We start from the raw sequence: 15410 nt of genomic DNA on the forward strand, positions 1-15410 counted from the left end.
ACCCTGGACTACCTCAAGATCCAGAAAGGTCTCCATCTTCCATGTACAGATTGCCCTGACAAGGAAACAGCTTAAGCTCAGTGTGACAACTGTGGAACATTTTTATGTTCCATTTGCTTAAGTGCCCACAAACGGAATACGGTATCAAAGACCCACACACTATAAATACCTTTGATGAAATGAAGGGCCGACCTGTGCAGAGTTTTCGTCGTCTACATCAGTGCAGTCAGCACCAACAACCTCTACAGTTCTACTGCTACACTTGTGACAAGGTTGTCTGTGTGTCCTGCACTGTAGTAGATCACGATAAAGGGAAGGGGCACAACGTCGTGTCCGTGGATGAAGCACACCAAGGAAAGGCGAAGTCCACAAATGATGTTTTAGGAAATATAGAAGAGAAGACAAAGAGACTGAGCGAAACGGAGTCAGCCCTTCAAAAGAAGATAGAGAACATCAAATTGTCAATGAAGGTAGCAAGAGATGATATCAATAAAATCTCTGACAACCTGAAGGCTAGGCTGAATCAAAGAAGAACATTCCTTCTATCAGATGTTGAGGGGAAATCTGCTGAGAATCTGAAGCTAACAGAGGAGGCCTTGGATTCGACAAGACTACTGCTGACTAAAGTGAAATCTTCTTCCGAATACATGCGACAGATGCGCAACAAAGCTGACAAGGTAGAAGATCTACAAGTAATGGGATCATCTGAGGCCACTTTGAACTCCATGTTGAAGGAGTCACCACAAGAAATACCCTTTGACAGGACTGGAATAATTTTTGTTCAAGCAGACGTACAACATCTGCAGGATACTATCAATATGGCAGGAATGGTCAGATCAGTCACGTTCTCCCCAACAGAGAGGCCGAATGATATCCCAGATACTGCAGTATACAACGCCATCACACTGGAACCTGCAGAGTTCCCTACAGGTAGGTAGTAAACTATTACATATTGTTCATCTATTTATCATGTGTGCAGCTACCTCCTATGTATGGGATCCTAGAAGGGACACTGTCGCGTTGTCAGATTGTCGCCCTTACAACAATGTAGTTCATATATCGTTATTGTCTGTGTCGTTTTTCATAAACCAAATGTGTCTTCACAGCAAGAAACAACGTTGCTATTTCTATTCAATCTAATTCTGGTCTCAGACATCTTCTCAAATCAACGGCCCTGTCGTTCGCGTCTTTTACAAATGTGAGTGAGTGAATGCGTAAGGTTTTACGTTGCTTTTAGCAATATTCCAGCAATATCACGGCGGGGGGACACCAGAAATGGGCTTCATACATTGTACCCATGTCGGGAATCGAACCCGGGTCTTCAGCGTGACGAGCGAACCCTTCAGCCACGAGTCTACCCGACTGCCCCCTTACAAATGTAGAAGTACCAAAAAACTGTGATCGTGGAATTGAACCCCAGAACCATACACTCAGGGATTTCCTGACACGCTGTAAAATAACTGTAATTTAGTTCAAAGCGGCGTTAAACCACAGGTCACGTTAGTCACGGGGAGCCCTGATGGGTGACTGTGTTCGGCTGCTTGGCTCCTGAGAGTGTGTAGGGCTTCGGTCCTGCCCAACGCTGAAGCACATGCACATGTGGTGCCTCTTTGGGCAAGGAAATTCTTCTCACATTATCAGCTTGTCGTCATGATATTTGATAACTGGTCATCATGTGACTTGTGTGATATCTTGACAGCGTAAATTGTAAGTTATTCTTTATGAAGTTACTATATCGAAGACATTGAATATGTATACTGAAAGGCAAAAGAAACGTCACTTCTGAAAATACTGATAAAACTTAACAGACACTGGCAGTTACATGTTCTGTGGTCAATAAACTCATTTATCGTTCTACTGCTTCTTTTTGTTGCCTTAAAGTCCATTTAACAATTGAGTGTAAAATGGAGTGCTTTACCCAAACGCAGCCTACAAAAAGGCAATGGGACTCAGTTGCGGAAGAGTCTTGTCAAAAAAATGATGCACGTGCATATCGTGAATGGTATGGGTATAAAAGACAATCAAAACTGCTAAGCTGGCTTTCGTTATTTCGATTAATCAGCTATGCCAAGATTATCAGGTAATGAGAGGCAACAAGCGGTCGGAAGACTGCAAGCAGGCCAGAGTGCACAGATCGTTGCACATGCATTCAATGTCAACGTCAGAACGATATATCGTTTGCAACATCGCCACAACATCACCACCGACGACCGACGACCGACCGCGTAGTGGTCGTCCTTGAGTTACTATTCCCAGACAAGATACGACAAAATCTGCAGAATCGATTACGAAAGGCCACTGAAACAGCTCGGCAAACCTTTGGCAACCACCAGCGTGCCATCAGTGATCGTACAGTCCGGCGTCATCTAACTGCCAACAACATCTCGTGCCACCGTCCTGGTCGTGTACCCATCCTGAGAGATCGTTACCGACAGGCCCGACTGCATTGGGCCAGGCAGCATCAAAAATGGCGTCAACAGCAAAGGAGAAGAATCATCTTCACTAATGAAAGTCGCTACTGTGTTTCAACGGTGGATGGCAGAGTCAGGGTCTGGCGAAGGAGGGGCTAACGTAATGCTGATGCTTGTGTTATGGAACGAGACCCGTGGGGCGGCCCAAGCATTATGGTTTGGGTGGAATCGGACTGAACTTTGTTTGCCCGTCATCAAAACCACACTTTTCAGCAAGACAACGTCCGTCCCCACACTTCCAGAGTCACCAGGGACTTCCTCCAGCAGCACAACATCCAAATCATGCCTTGGCCTGCCCTCAGTCCGGATTAGAATCCCATTGAACTCTTGTGGGATGAGATCCAACGCCGACCCAACGACGTACGCCCAAGGCCGACAACTGCAGCAGAACTGCGTGTAGCGTTCCTGAGGATATGGGCCCATATCCCAATATTAATGGCTTTCATCAACAGGCTTGTCCACTGCATGTACAGGAGAAGTGTGGCTATAGTCAACGCCCGTGGTGGCCACACCAGGTACTGATTTTGAACCCGCGGCTATGATGTCTTTTGTTGCCTCCCTAAATTCACAATTCGCAAAAACCTTCCCCAGACTGTGGGTCAAACACTGACTTTCTCCGACGAGATCATCGGCCCTGATGTTCTACCGCTTTTGCGTCGTCATGGCCCAGGCATTACCTTTCCTCGTGACAACGCCCGGCCTCATATTGCTCGACTTGTTCGATATTCTCTTCAACAAAACAACGTGTATGTCATCCCCTGGCCGGCTCGCTCCCCCGATCTCTCACCAATCGAGCACAAGTCGGATGAGATTGATCGGCGCCTTCAACGTCAACCACGTGTTCCACAGACGCTCCAGGAACATATTCCAGCATACATGGACAGATATCCCACAGGACTTCCATGAGACGAAGATGTGTTGCTTGCATCGCAACCAGAGGTGGACACACACGCTATTGATGTGTAAATTGACATTTTGGCATGTTCATGTTTTTTAATGAAATCACGCATTTTCTGAAGTCAGTATGGCAAATTAAACCATTTGAATTCTGAAAGGAGTCTTTTATCTGTTGGAAACCGAAATTGTTTCAGATTTGGTAAAAAACATAACTTTGCATTAAATCGTATTCAATTGAAGGGGGCACGGGTGGCCCAGTCGTCTAAGGAGCCGCGATTCGCTGTGCAGAGTTGTGGGTTCGAGTCCCGGTTCGCCCCGATTTTGTTTCTTGGTTTGTCAGCACCATACCCGTGCTCGGTTGTTTCACGGAAGACCTGCATCACATCGGGCTTTCCTCCCACATGAAGCTGACACGCCGTGATATAACTGGAATACTGTTAAATGCGGCGTAAAACACAACTCACTCACTATTCAATGTCACACGATCTTTTGTTGTTCAGTATAACTCCACAAGACTGTTTCACAACGGGGGTGATTCCAACTTTCCAACTTTCCAAAAGTGAACTTTGTGACGAGCAGTATTCCAGCACCGACGTTTCAGCATTTTTAGGTTACACTGGTGGATGTTCTTTCTCCGAAGATTTCTAGGAGCGTCAAACGACACTTTTGTTCAAAAGTTGTGATCTGTCTCTGATGTTTCTGGAAGCTGTAACATAATATTCCATATCCAATACTATCACCAATGTTCTGCTCGTGCAAACGTAACCAAATCCATAAATGTCAAGTAAATGTTTAATATGAGTTGCCCAAGTAATTCTACCACATTCATCCAGCTCCTTCATTGTGAATAACATTGTCGGGGATATCTGTCATCATTCATTCTAATTGGTTTATACCAGCATTTAACACTCTTCATATGATAATCCACGTGCAAACCATATCTGTGTCACATTAAATATTTCATTCAGAATATTCAGTTATCTTACAAATTGACTGAAAAATGTATCATAACGAATTCCAATAGATGTTTAATTTCACACCCCAGCTGAAAATGATAGGATTAAAACAAAACGAAAGTCAAAGTACATTTCTTTATTTTTTGGTCTATATGTACGCTGTTATGGAAATGTTTGTTGTTACGTTTGATTTATGTTTCCATAAACCGAACACAAATAAGGCCGTAGCTGCATTAATGCGCTGAACAATAAACTGATTTTGTTTTGTTGTTCTTTTGTGTTAAGGATTAAAAAGACACCCTGTGAAGTCATAACTTCAACGTACTTATTTAGAAGAATTGACTTCATATGTAGCCTCAGGTACAAATATGCAAATATTTCAGTGTACACGTAATTGACACTTACGTTTGTGCGGATGTGTTACATTTATGAACATAAACAAAAAGACATAAAGACTGTTCCCTGAATACATACTGCAAGTATTGATCGATAACAATATGTAGTTATTTAACATTTCGACTAACAGACAGCTTATAATCACTCAATGATAGTGTTTACTTTCACAGATATAGATACTGAAGCTGAATTCGTTGAGGTCACAAATCATAATTAATGAGGATATCATACTACATAAAAAGGAAGTAATAACGAAATGGATGGGCGTATCACACATGTGAATTAGTCCCCAGATTCAAGCATTCATGACTCATGGTGTGCCATTAATAATCAAGTGCCAGCATATATGATGAAAACTGAAAATTTGATACATGTTTGTTTGATGTCATGACTTGTTTTATATCTTTGGAGATGTGGCATTGAGACAAGACGACAGTGGTATATTGATAAATATTATTATATATTTCATCAACGTTCGTTCAACTGAAAAAAACAACCTGGATGTGTAAAACAGAATTTGATACTTTTTCGGCAACATTAAATTATGCCTATATCATGTAAGTAATTAATGTCTTTGAAAAAATAAATCAGTTCGTTTATTTTAATTTCATAACATGCGTTATAGTTAGACATTAATATAATTTCATCCATTTTTTTTTCTAAAAAGTCTTTTGGTAATATCGGACGTATGTGTTTAAATAGAATGTGTTTATTATCTTCATTTTGTCTCAGTATTTTACATATTTTAAGAATAAAATATGATTAATTTTGTTATTTAAGCATTGGCGTGCATGCACCGACGTTTATACAGTTTGGCCCTTGCTCTATGTAAGCCCATCCTCCCACAAAATGTCAAATTGAATTCTTATCATTATTTTATTTCACTATTTTATACCTCGAAGGATGTGTACACATCTTCAAATAGTACGTCATGTGTACACTAGCAACCGTAAACCAACGGTGTGTGTGTGTGTGTGTGTGTGTGTGTGTGTGTGTGTGTGTGTGTGTGTGTGTGTGTGTGTGTGTGTGTGTGTTTCTAAAACGGACTGAACGATTCTTTGGTTCGTTGTGACGTTTCAGAAAAAAAATTGTTGTCTTGACAAATCAGATGCCAGTGATCTCGACTCAACCCCGGATAATCACAGAAAAACACATCTGCAGCAGAATTCTGCTTTGAAATGCGTTTAATATGCATGATGTTGAATATGTTCTATTCGACCTCAAAGACATATATGTCCCTGTGGTATCCAGGGGATAACGGTCTGTCAGACATTATCGTGCCCTGTCAGCTTGACATGGGACGAACACCAACTTGGCGCACGTTGATGGCTGGGATTCCATTACGTGTGGAAGCTGAGGGACACAGTCCCGTCCAGAGAATTGCATGTTGTACTTCTTTTTTCACATGATGATACTGTTAAAACAGGAACGTGCTGCATTATTTGTTTGTTTGTTGTTTGAATCCTCACTCAGCAATATGCCAGCTGTATGACGACGGTCTGTAAATAATCAAGCCTGGACCAGACAGTCCAGTGATTGACATCATGAGCATCGATGTACGCAATTGGGATTCGATGACATGCACCAACCAAGTCAGCGTGTCTGACCACCCGATCCCGTTTGACCTATTCTGACCCGGATCTTCACGGCAGACCTTCTGCATTAAAGTAGTGCGAGCAGGCAGTACATGTACATTGGACACACATAATGATTAATATCTTTGTTTCAGTGATGGCGATGGACCGGAGCATCTGTGACCAGGAGATAACATGTAAGATCTGCGTCCTTGACTCAATGATGTTACAGTATATTATTAATTGGTTTTGTCATTCATTTGTCTGTTGAGTTCGATAGGTTCGACAACTTTTGTGATCTCAACGAGCGTAAAACGCAGTGTCAGTCAATGTTAAAGTATGGGAGCTATGATAGGATTTGCGTTAGCGATGTTCCATTCAAGAGGTTCTTGGGTTTTCAATGTTATGTGTAAGAAATATACAAGAGAGTGAGTGAGTGAGTAGGGATTTACGCCACTTTTAGCAATGTTCCAGCAATATCATGGCGGGGGACACAAAAAATGGGCTTCACACATTGTACCCATGCAGGGAATCGAAGCCGGGCCTTCGGCCTGACGAGCAAATGCTTTAACCACTAGGCTACCCGACCACCCCAATATATAGAGGAAGAACGCTTATGACATTTGAAATTGATATAACACTTCTTATAAATGTCTATGATAACTTGTGACTTTCTTTTTCTGGTTGGCAGATAGTAGTGTCTTGTCAGTTAGGAAGTTAAAGTGTTATACACTACAACAAGATGTGTTGGTATTTATTATGGACGTTTTCTTCCCACAGGCCCGACTCTGGAATGGGACTCAAGCACTGCTAATAACAATATTGACATGTCTGGATGTGTAATCACAATTACCACCCCAGCCGTCCCTTCTCCTGGCACAGGATGTCGGATGCAAAGCACCAATTCATGTCTGGCATCCAGGCCTTTAATGGTTAAAAACTGTCAAGGCCAGCGATGCATGTATCGCGTAACGTTTCGGGTTTGTGTAAAGGAATTGATACACGATAATACATTTATACAAGAGATTGCCCTTACCCCCACCCCTGTAGATGCTGCCTTTAATCAAGTCACCGGACTGAGTGTACGTGTTGCTGCATGCCTAAAGCACAAGCAGCAGCTGTGTCTCCGTGTAGACTATAATAACACCCTCCTCACTGATCGCCCTCTCATTCAGAACAGAGTTGGACAATCTATTGACCTACAACTGTGTTTTCTAATGGATGGGGCTAATGACAAAATATTTGTTGTTGATGCCGGTGATAACACAGTGTACACCACCGTCACAGATGTTGCTTTTGACAGACCCATGTGGGTCATGATGTATGTTGGTAGTCCCGCAAATTCAGATAGAAGAGGAGAACTGATTACAGGCCACAACATCACAGGAACCTTCGCCAACTACAATCATTAGACTAGTTTCCACTATCCACAACAATAACTCTATGTAACATGCAATGTATACAAGCACAGCTCAGTAAAAAAATATGTATGCCTTTGACACATTATCAACTTGTGTACATATGTAAAAACACGTTTGATTTACATATTTAATACAAATAGTAATGTAACCGTGACGATCCGGGTTAGAATCCTGCTTGCCGTAAGAGGCGACTATGCTTGTCGTAAGAGGCGACTAAAGGGATCGGGTGGTCAGGCTCGCTGACTTGGTTGGTGCATGTCATCGTATCCCAATTGCGTAGATCGATGTTCATGACAACAATCACTGGATTGTCTGGTCCAGACTCGATTATATTCAGTCCGCCGTCATATAGCTCGAATATTGCTCATTTCGACGTTAAACAACAAACAAACGAGCAAAGCAAATCCGAATGAAATTTGAAACCATAATACTGGAACACGGCTGCTGTTCAGTACTTTTACTGTCGCAATACATCAAGCGTCAAAGTGGACATTATTTGAACGCAGACTAGAATAACAAAGTTAATGACTGAATATTCTCATGCTAGCATAAATTGCGTCTTACCTTCGAAGAGTGTAATGTTTTACAATCATATCAATTCTCATTTACCGATTGTCGCATGCTGACCACGGCAAATACTATTTCAAGTAAACATGACACTGTGGTGTAGTTGCTCTGGTCCATTATGAATGTATACACACATTTAGGTTAACAGTACTATCCCGAGAGCAATATAGAATTGACAGCAACTATAAAAGTCCTGACAAAAAAGTCTTCGTTGAAATCATTTAAGCATTGCCATTGTCAACGTGTGGCAATAATTCATGGGAGATAACTCGTGTGGTACTACTGAGTAGGGCACCACCACATCTCTATCCCCGCTCCATATCGATACATCCTCGCCTGTAATCAACTCATTTGAACAGTCCCGTGATATTTGTTATTACCATGTTTTACTGCAATTGTAAATAGCCCGCATTTGTGTATTTTCATTTTTTAGACATGATTATGTCCTTTTTCATCTGACATCATGTTTTCTACTTCGACCAATGTTTATGATGTTCACAAAGGACTACGTCATTTAATGTCAGCGAGTTCGTTATATATAAAGCTATGTCAGTCATATGACGTCATCTGAGTAATTAAAATACCTCCAAGGTAAGGGCTGGACTGAAAATTATATTTTCATTAGGGTTTTTATGACTCGGGGCACGGGCTGCCCAGTCGTCATAGACGGGAGATAGCCAGCTGGCCGTGCTTTCCAATTTCATACTTAGATTAAGGTTCTTGGTTTATGATTAATATTTCCGTGATTAAGGTTTTCATTCATCATTAAGCCGACGCGCTCTTATTTTAACTGAGCTACTGCTCAAAGGAACGTTAAACCTTACACACTCCAACCCAAATTACTTTGACGACACAATAATGATGGCTAACTTCACCTAGTACATCCACTCGTGAAATATGAACGTGTTTTAGTGATGTGGTCATGTTATTCTCTGTGGAATTGTTATTCAAAGTTCTTTCCGCATTGATTAATCAGTATCAGCAGTCATAATTTATGTTTCTACTGTCTACAATGTCTGACGTGTCTGCCTTGTTTCCTTAAGACATTGGTATGTATATTTCTTGCAGAAAATAGAACCCAAGAGCCTCATTAGTATTAATGTTGTATACTTGTTGTGTAGTCGAACACTACTTACGTAAATGCTGCTTTACATAGCGCGCGCGTGTGTGTGTGGATTGTTCCTTATTGTGAAAGATATACACTTATTATACATTTAAGATGTCACCATGAAATGTCTTAAAGTGTTCATTTATTGTGAAGTTGTGCAAGTGTATACAGCAATTCCCAATGTTAGTATTATCTAGATATGTATATTCGTATTATGATGTAATATTAACTGGATTATGAATGAAAAAGTGAAGTGCAACATATAGGTTATGTTGCAATGTTTTGAATGGGGCTTCAAAATTGCTTGAATTTGTGTGAGAAACATCGTCATTTAAAATATAAACTTACCCTGTTTTGAAATTTGATGTAGTCCCCCTGTAGAGGAGATGCCTCTTACTTTAATTTGTAACCGAGTGCTTTACACGAACCAAGATCTATGATGTGGTTTCACATTAACCTGTTGATTTATTGGGAATGATCCTGTTGGTGCAACGTGATTGCCAATGGAACTGGAACAGCCGCAATTTAGGCTGCAGATGAGTGACACGACACAAGTGATTTGTGACCTGTCAGTTTCAAGATTTCACGGCATTCGACGCCAATATTTGAAAGAAATGTGACAGTTTTGGTTCTGACACAGAGGTTCTGTATAATTAGTGAGAAAACGCTACATTCACCATGATCTATCGTTAGTTTCGCCCTATGAATTAGTGTCCTGTGTCAACATTAGTGTCTAGTAGACAAGACAACTATGTATACGCTCATAGGCTTCAAACATTCCATTGATGCACTGAGTGCATCTGCTGAAATGTCAACAGTCAAGGCTGGTGAAAAATAATCTTGTGAAGATCATTATTTCCACCCTTGACATCAAGACTAGGCCTATTTTGGAAGATTGACCGTTGTTGCTTCAAGGTAAATATTAATGTCAATGACTTTATTGCTCTCACATATACTTTTGTGGATTTTGTACTACCACTATAGTGTGTCCACCCGTTGTAATTACTTTGCAGTAATTTGTACCGATTTGTAAACTTAGTTAATTCTATATGACAGTTGTTGATTGTATAGCATTTCTTTGCCTTTTGTTTTTGGTATGCCGTCTGTGACAGTTTAACTCAAACTGATATTTTCAACTTTAGCCAAACTATTGTTAACAAGGAGATAAGTACATATCTAAATATGCTACCAGTGACAAAGTCGACGAACTGACGTCTTTGCACGCGGAGAAAACAATCAAGTAAAGTTCAAGGAATTGCTTCATGCATGAAGTCGCTGAGGTCAAATATCGCATTTCCATGATAATACATCAAATGTTTTGAATGAATGCAGAAACCTAACTTCACACATCTGAAAGAGAATATTTTATATTGAATCTGTTTTTTTACAGTTTCATTGTATATACCTTTTTTATGATTGCAAAGATTATTCCTGTGGCTATACGGCTGAAATGTTGACGAAATGATGTTGTGTAACACAATCACTAACTGAAACAGGAACGCGGCTATTGAGATAACCTACAACGATAACATCAAACCCTATTGTAATAACTAACCTGGCCGTCTATGTGAGCATTGTCAAAACCTGTCAGTTCTCGTGTGTTTGACACATATGCAGGGCTGTAGGTCAGTATACGCCCCACGAATAATTACAACAGAAGTAGTTTCTAGTGAGTACAGTTTGTTTTAAGTGAGTACAGTGAGTACATGTTGCAATGACCAAGGATAGAAGTTTCTTGTTTAATAACACACTCTGCAATAATCCAGCTATAAATCGGCGGCTTGTATATAATCGAATCTGGCCAAGAATATCCAGTGATTGATAATATAATGAACAGCGATCTATGCTGAGGTATGATGACGCCAATACAACCAAGTCTTCCAACCTGACCACCAGATCCACTTTCTTACCTCTTACGAGCCGCATAGACTGCAAGTGACCAAACATAACCGGGAACTAGATGTTTTAGAATCAATGCAGAAACTGATCATTGTTTTTGAAAGGAAAGGGCCTTGTTATACAGGATATATGAAGTCTACTGGTATAAGTATATTTAAGCCTCGCTTAATTGGATATGTGTTAAATGCTTCTTCAAAACCGATGTTAAACTGTTCGTGCTTGTGAATTGTGTTACCTTTCTTTTGCCTCACATCATCAATACCACACGGGCTTGACAGCACTGCATTCTTCTATATGAAGCAATGTCAACACACATCGTTCTTTACTATAAGGTAGCAATATAGTGTAAAGACGGAATATATAAATATTTAAAAGCACAAATATATTGGCATACACATATATATAACTATAAATAATAAATACACATATATATTTGTGTTAGTTTTAAGCCACACACAAACCTACAAACATATGAGGCTATGACAACGCGAGCCATGTAACCTGACAAACATAGCACTGACCAAAGATAATAGAACTTCAGAACAGAAGACGGATCCTTGTCAGACATTGAAGGCTTTTTTAGCAATGGTTTTAAACTCACTAACGAGGCCGTAGAGTCAACTAAACAACTGCTAAACAAGGTAACGTCTTCTTTGGACAACCACACAGCAGATGAGGAGTAGAGCTGACCAGACAGAAGATCTACAAGTTACGACATCATCGGCTTCTTCTTTCAAAAGGATGTTGCAGGAGTCTCACATTGAGAAACAATATACGAGGACAGGCGTAGGCTTTGTACCTGCCAACCTGACCCACCTTTCCTCCGCAATCCAGGGAGCAGGACTGATAAGGTCAGTCACGTACTTCCCAACACAGAGGCCGGGATATGTACCAGGGGCTGACAGATACATTGCCATCACACTGACACCTGCAGAATTTCAAAAGGGTAAATTAATTTTTATTATGTACATGTATGTAAAAATATCTATAAAATGTTATTGTCGACATGAGGTAGCTGTGGTTCGACAGTTTGTGATGACTACTGTCCCACGTCTGCTTATAATGACTTAAGTTTATAACTAAATGTAAACGGTTGGATATATTCATTATTATAGTGTGTTTGGGTATGTTGTAGTGAAACTAACATTTAGTTTTAAATAGATAAAGGTATATCATAATCTTTAGTTCGACAGTTGGTCTATTTCATTTCTTAGTTACATTGTAATCTGTTTAATTCGCTGATGTGGACAAGACGATTTCCAGCGGAGATGAAGCCATTTCATGTGAGATGTCATGTGTTTAAGCTCCAACTTATCTTACTCATGTGCTCATCAACATAAGGGGCACCGCTTGACCTGTGATGTAAGGCTCCTGTGCGGATTTCCGTAGACGGTTATGCCAAAGTCTGTAGATGATTGGTTTGAATCAAAATTGAACCTTGACTATGACTCTTTGTTTGTCTACATCATACGCATCCTCATCGGTTTCACAAGCACCAGATGCTTGCCGTAAGAGGCGACTAACGAGATCGGGTAGTCAGGCTCGCTGACTTGTTTTCTGTTTGTCATAATATCCCAATTGCGCAGATCGATGCTGGTCCAAACGCGAATATTTACAGACCGCCTTCATATAACTGGCGGCGTTAAATAACAAACAGACAAAAAATGCCAAGCTACAGATAGTCGTGGAAGTTCGATGGATAGATGAAGGTCATTAAAAAAAACCCATATAACTCTTCATATGATTTGCTTTGTCTTGTACTATATATTTCGCTGAAATGAAATGTCACTTTTTTTACTTGAAGGAATAATACATGGGAGGTGGAAAATACATATTTCGTCTTGTATCATTTTAATAAAAACATTCTCTGTTATGAGGCGGCTGTCAACTTGAATGGGTGTTATGTTATACTGATTCAATAATGTGTATTTGTGAATGAGACTTACAATGAATGTGTTTTGTGTTATTAGTTCGTCTCTTGTTTCCTCCCTAGGTCCGCACCTTGAATGGGACTGCAGTACAGCGAGTGACGACATCACTGTATCTGATACTTTGGTAACAAATGCAAAGCCCAAGACTCCGCCCAAAGACATAGAATGTCGAAAAAGGTCGTGGAGACGTCTGTTGACATCAAGACCTTTGGTTATCAGAGGTGGAAGCCGAGAGATGTTTCTGGTGAAAGTCAGCTTCTCTTTGAAAAAAGGGTCACTGAGATAGGAAGCATGGTGTTTGAGACAGCAATGATTGCCAACCCCGAAGATACTTGCTGGAACCAATCAACTGGACTGAGTGTACGTATCGTAGGATGTCCAAAGCATAAGCACCAGCTTTGTCTCTGGGTGAGGTTTGATGGCAAACTCCTCTCTGATATACCTATTGTTTGCAATCAAATTGGTAAGGCAGGTGCCTTACATCTAGACACTCTACTGGGCGGTAGGAGCAGTAAGATTTATGTTGTTGACATTGGCAACACTACAGTGATTCAGTCTGTGACTGACACTGTGTGTGAAAGAACATTCTGGGTCATGGTGTATCTAGATGCATCCCAAGATTCAAACATGACGTGTGAACTAATATCAGGTCAAAACCTTACACTATCAGAAGGAATGACCCAGTTGTTATCTCTGAAGGGAAATGACTAGACGGTGAATAAACGCGTAAAACATCATCAGAGGGGATGGTCTCCAGGACCCGACGTCCATTGTGAAAGAATAAAGAGTTCGTGATCATTCCTCCCGTACAGATCTCAGCGACCATTGTGTGCATCCCATCCTTCCTTGCTCACCCGAAAGGCTCGAACCATATTGTATCTTAAATTCAACTCTACTATTTTTTATGTCCGATGTGGAAGGACACGTGAAGAAAATGATGGCGATGTAATTCCTTGTTTTAACTTTTCTTTATGTTCCCGCGTTTGTGCAGGTGAACTCTTGACTTACTTTTGCATGTGTTTGTGACGGGTGCCACTGGTGGACCTGGATGCTCTTACCTTACGTGTACACTTCGTATCATCACTAAGTGATGGTGATTCATAGACACCTGCTCATGATATAGTCGGAATCGTACAACAGACTTTGCCTTTAAGCAGAGATTTCTTTTGATTCTGTAAAGGCTTTTGTCGCTAAATATGCAATGCTGATATTTCTTAATATATCTTTACAGTACTGCTAGGTTGACAGTTTAAATTTAAGAGTGAGTGAGTGAGTATGGTTTTAAGCCGCTTTTAGCAATATACCAGGAATATCACGGCGTGGACACCAGAAATGGGTTTACACATTGTACCCATAGCGGGAATCGAACCGGGTCTTCGGCGTGACGAGCGAACGACCACAAGGCTACCCGACCACCTCCTTTCAATGAAGGCAGAACAACATTATCAGTGTTTCACATAAGAATATTTATAGGCATTTGCAAATGATTTAGAGATTATCCTACGGCACACGATTCTTTTTGTGAAATGTAGAAAAATATAGGTTTCCGTGTATCACATGGATATATAAGCTTAGGAAAAATATCTCGGAACGACGCTACATAAAACTGTGTCTGACCACTATCACAATGCATGACATCATATTTAAATATCTGCAACTATTCTTTGACGTATCAACTATGACGTGACGTTGCTATGTGCGGCATGTAGCATAATAGGACATTTGGTGTGAGTTCCGAGTTGCGAGTTGGTTATTCTTCATATTACCCGAGCGACACTGCAACCCCGCATGCACTCTGCTTGACTCTTTTTACTCTGTCAGTAACCAGCAGGGATTGAGGGAGTACGGTTTAACGCCGCTTTTGCAATATTTCAGCAATATCACGGCGGGGGACACCAGAAATGGGCTTCACACATTGTACCCATGCTTGCAATCGAACCCGGGCCTGCGGCGTGATGAGCGAACGATTTAACTACGAGGCTACCCCATCGCCCCACCAGCAGGGAGATGTAGATTCTGTATACTTATACTGTATACTTACTCTAGGTCACTCGACTATGAGTTTCACATTAGTCATTTTGTTCGTAAGCGTGTCCTTTGTCACAATCATCGACCGGAGCAGAAAATCCAGTATTGCCTACATCAGATGATGTAGTTCAGTACACAAGTTCCCTGTGTATAATTACACCT

The sequence above is a fragment of the Haliotis rufescens genome, unplaced genomic scaffold (genome assembly GCF_023055435.1).
Source record: "Haliotis rufescens isolate VD_foot unplaced genomic scaffold, xgHalRufe1.0.p SCAF_15, whole genome shotgun sequence".
NCBI lineage: Eukaryota > Metazoa > Mollusca > Gastropoda > Lepetellida > Haliotidae > Haliotis > Haliotis rufescens.